At 40.9% G+C, this 4,908-nt stretch overlaps 1 protein-coding gene across 1 annotated transcript in view; it reads right to left on the bottom strand.

Annotated features, from left to right (window-relative positions):
• The window catches only part of kcnj12a (potassium inwardly rectifying channel subfamily J member 12a), an 8,134-nt gene extending 5,099 nt beyond the window's left edge, over window positions 1-3,035 (bottom strand). Inside the window, exon 1 of the mRNA XM_020606376.1 lies at window positions 2,256-3,035. The gene's annotated coding sequence lies outside the window, so the exon portion shown is untranslated. The remainder of the gene's footprint in view (window positions 1-2,255) is intronic.
• Between the last annotated feature and the right edge of the window lie 1,873 nt (window positions 3,036-4,908).

The following is a 4,908-nucleotide window of genomic DNA, read 5'->3' as shown; positions in this document are numbered from 1 at the left end:
AGAACTTAAAAAAAAACAGCAGGTAAAGGTGTGTTGCTATAGTTGCTGTTTAGTGTTAGTCTTTGCATTGAGTTTGGAATTTTGGTGGTGGGTCCAACTTATTGTTTATATTTTGATTACAGATTGTGACTTGCTGTTGCTGTACTTCAATGCAAACCTTCTATTACGAGTAGTGTGACATGACAGGGTAGAGGGAGGACATTTGTAGAACAGTGTTGTGTTTATAATGTCACTATGTCTTACAGGGAAAACACTCAGAGTGTAGAATACACCCATAACCAGACAACCCACACCTTTGTCTTGTAAGCTTTTGTGACCTAGTCTGCTACGTGTGTTCTTGGGCAGTTGAGAGGAGGGACTATGGGAAATGAAAAGCTTGGAGCTGATGAGGATGAATAATTGGATGTGCAAAATAATGGAAAAGGGATTAAGAGGAACAATGAGGTGGAGAGGGAAAGGGCACTTCACGTCGAAACAAATATGCAGGAAGCTGAACTCAACCACTACGATCCCACCCGCCTCCCACAGCCATTGTCAAGGAAAAGCTGAGGCTCAGGTGTCAGTGTTTTCCTCTAGCTCACCATGTGGAACTCATGTCGTCTCAAGTGACCTACAGGTATTTTCATGAAGAAAGTAACACCCCCTCCACCATACAGAGATGTTATTTGATCAGCAGAATGTTACAGACTACTTCACAGCTTTTTGTTGTTTGAATATGTAATAGAATAATTGGTGATGCCTTGGTGTTTCAAAGGCTGTAACTGCTAGACCAAGAGACAGGCAAAGTTAAAATCTGATAGTAACCTGTCCTGGAGGCTCTTAGACTTGATATGTACTGTCGGCCCCCGTGCTGAGATATCATCTCAGGTGGTTGGTGAGAGCTGTGGTAGATGGAGGGTTTCTTAAAGAACTGTCACCTTCTAACAGGGTTATAACAGCTGCTATAACTGATGCAAGTAGAATGAAATCTGTTGGCTTTTTTTTCCTAGCTGCACCTGTGGCTTTTCCATGCACTGTTCAAACACCTGGTTCCCACTGAATATCATCCCCACACGTAAGCCTCTCACTGGGATTTTTTTTCTTTATTTGTGCAGCTTTAAATTATTTGTATCCAATCATAAAGGCTGAATCGTCCATATTCAACCTGAACACTGTCATTTCCAATTTTAAGTGACACCTGTTGGTTACTGCATACAAACTTAGATATATTACTCTTACATTAATACAGTACTGCTAGATATGAAGTCATATAAGCAGGTATATAAGCTGTGGTCCATGTTTTTGATATTTCCTTTTTGCAAATGTGTTATATTTTGTGCTTTCATACGGTGCATACTAAATCTCTCTTTTGGATAATAAAAGTGAGCTAAGCTGAGATGAAAAGCAGGATGAGGTCTGTGAACTGTCAGGCAATGCTGCATAATCTTTGTTCTCATCATCCTCCATCTCTTTGTACCATCACATCAGTGATTCCTCTATACACTGACTGAAATGTGCCATGCCTGGAGCAACTCATTTGTCCATTAATACCTGAACATGTCTGTCCTCCATTATTGTTGTTCTAAATTAAATGCTGCTGTTATCTGATATAATGCTCCCAGGAAATCTTGTCCCAAAACAGTGGTTATTTGTTGAAGTGCAAAGATTTAATGTAGAAATATGTGTGATTCAGTTGTTACACCACTAGGCCTCAAACTAATGATTACAATCAACCAACAATCAACATCAAATGTAAACTATTATTGTTAACCATGTTCTACAGAAAAGCTTTTTTCTACTACAGTATACTATGCACTTATAAGTATGTGATTTTGACAGTGTTATGTCCTTTTATAACTCTGAACTCCAACAAGCTGGATTTGAAAAAAATAAATATTAGAGCGATGACTTTGAGCTTTGATTTGTGGTGTTTACATTCACATCAGCTGAGCAGTCAAACAGGGGAAGGATATGTCTCTTGACAAAAAGATGAACCTGGTCATCATATTTAATTTTGGTGGCAAATAGTTTAGGTTAGTCATAGGTTATTTAGTCAATTCAGCATATTTCAATGTGCTGTTTCTGAGCAGAAAACTGATTTAAGAATTGATCTGATTGTCTTACTGAGTTTCACTGGAATAACCGTGGATTCTGCAGGGAATACTTGGAAGAAGACACTGGGACTTCTAGGACAGTACAAACCAACGGCATCTGACAAACACTGATGTGACAATCAGGCTACAACCTTGAAGAGATGTTTCCTGCCCTTGTCTTACCTTTATTTCTACCTGTCCTCCCCCAGGTCGCATAAGTAAAAGGAGGTCTCTTCTCTCCCAGTGTCACTGTTAACCAAACTGAGGCATTCTCTGCATCTGCCACCACAGCTGCTCCTTCACTATATGTTACTCAAATACTGAAGAAAACCACTCCATCATCTTCGGCACACAGCACAGACCCTCTTTGAATTTCTTCATCCTTGCTTGCTATCTTGCCTCTGGTTTTCAGTAGCTGTTGTGAGTGCAGTTACACTGAATCACAGAACCTTGTCCCAAGCCTCTGCTGGATGTACAAAACAGGTACAAAATGTGTAAAGAGGACTATCCCAGTGAAAATTCAAGGTTTTGTATCTCCATCTTCTGAGAAAATGTCTTCAGCTGGTCTTCTACTCATCCCTTACTTTTACTAGCATGAAGTCTATCCTTCACATTTCCCACAAAGCTGTAAAATTTTGCCTCACTGCTGATTATCTAACCAGTTCCCTCTATCAATCTTTTGCAATCTGATCTAGTTGGACTGCTGTTCTCTCTCTCACACACACTCTCTCCCTCTGACTATTTCTTGCTCACTCTCTCCCTTCCTCCCTCCCTCCTGTGGTGTCACAGAAGCTGCCATTTGCAGCCTCCCTCCATCCCACCCTCCTTTCTCTCTTTTACCCTCTCATCCTCTTTTTTGTCTTTCTCCCTCCGATATCATGGCACAACCAGTTGACAGCAACTTGATGCACAGATGTATCATTCAGAAAACACTAGAAGACAATCAACCATCGTGTTTGATCACATGTTAATCAAAAATAAATAAAGGCTACATTATGAAGATGAAAAGGCTTCACACCAACTTCTTACATAAAACAACCCAGAATTTGCCGCCTTTTCGAGCCCACCTGCTCTCTTTTTGCTCTGAGATATGTCCTGTTATCCCTCATAGAAAACAGACCGCCAATGAAAGAACCCTCATTTAAATGAATCCACTTGGCCTGTGCAGCATCAGGTAACAACACTGTGACCTGTGATGAATGACTGTGTGTGGTGTACCGTGCAGAGTCTATATTGCTATATCTTACTGCTGGGTTCTGTGTCTCAGTTCAGAGTGATGCCTTTCACACTTGTCACCAACAACTAATCAACAGTTGACTTGAGGATGTGTGTGCTCATGTGCATGTGCGTTTGACAATATGACAGTGTTGCCACACCAGAACGTCTGTGTCACAAGAACTGAAATTTGAGTACGCCGGTCCCTCTAATGCTTTTGTTTCTACATATAAAGTCTAAGTCTTCTAGAAAAGCACTGTTAACAGAGGAAGTGCTGCTGTCTGTGTTCACACAGGACCATTGTCTTGTTATGTCACTATGCTTGCAGTGAAACATTCAGTGGCCCTGGATTTTGCCTTGAGTTGTTTGTGGGAACAATCTGTAGCTTATCTCAGTTGCCACCACCGTTAGGTACAATACTGTTACCCTTGACAGCTTCAAAGTGTGATAATACTCTCAGAGTTGAGTGCCTGCTTCCCTTTTCTCACCTCTTTTCATAGAGCCAGTCATCAGTCAAGCAACAGAGATGACATTTGGTAAGAGAGGGGTCTGAAAGAGTGAGAAGTTTCTAAATACAGCCATACTGGCTGAGCTCTAGCTTTATCACCAGTGATTCATCAGTGCAGGAACCCTCTCTCTTTTTTTCTCAGTTTCTCTGTCTATGCCCCTATTTTTTCATCCCTCATAGCCTCTGATTTCAGACTTTTGAGGGTGATTTGCAATAGCCTGTGTGTGATCATCACAAGGCTATTGTGTTTGGCTGAGGACGTCAACTAATGGAGCACAGAGCATCCTTTTAAAGCGCCTCTGGGTCTGTGTCAGCAACAGGTACTGTACCGGCTCTTGCGTAATATAAGGCTTCGATGCCATGATGCTGCAAGCCTGGGGAACAGTAGATCACAAGGTTCACACATCCAGATTGTAGACTTTGTTATGTAACTGCACCATAATCACAGGTGGCTCACATATCGTTTGCATGTCTGTATCTAAATGAGAGGGTTTTGCCTTCCAGGGAGATGGGTAAGTGGAATTCACTGTCGCTTCCATGGCTACAGGTATAACACATTTTCACTATTTTTACACCAATAAGAATGAGTAGAAATGAAACAAAGAGAGATGGAGAAGTAAAGAAGAATGGATGGGGGCTGTTGGTCACCCAGAGGCTTCGGCTATACTAAGGCCAATGTGATATGAGAACTGGAGATTATCAGCAGTTAAATCAGTAATATAGAAGTTCAATTTATAACCACGATGTCCAATTTTTTTTTTGATTGAACTGGTAAATTTGAAATGATTGCACGTTAATACATTATAACACCAGTTACACCATGTCTGGAGCCATGTTTGATTGGCTCCAGTCAATAGGCATTTACAAACGTCCCTCTGATCTGGTCATTTCATAGCATTTGACCTGAAATGCTTCCATGCAGTGCAATATTGTGACTCTTATGTCTGTGAGAAAATGCAAATTCATCAGCTAAATAAGTCAAGAAAGTGAGAAATAAAAAACACAGTGTAGCTGTAAACAGACTAATTTGGGACCTTTGAATAAAGTCTGATTGTGAAAATGAAGCGAGAAGTGACACGCTCTGATCAGAGAACGAGATCTCTCTCGTCAGTT

The sequence above is a fragment of the Monopterus albus genome, unplaced genomic scaffold (assembly GCF_001952655.1).
Source record: "Monopterus albus unplaced genomic scaffold, M_albus_1.0 scaffold76.1, whole genome shotgun sequence".
In the NCBI taxonomy this organism is placed as follows: domain Eukaryota; kingdom Metazoa; phylum Chordata; class Actinopteri; order Synbranchiformes; family Synbranchidae; genus Monopterus; species Monopterus albus.
This window is presented reverse-complemented; position numbering and strand designations above follow the sequence as displayed.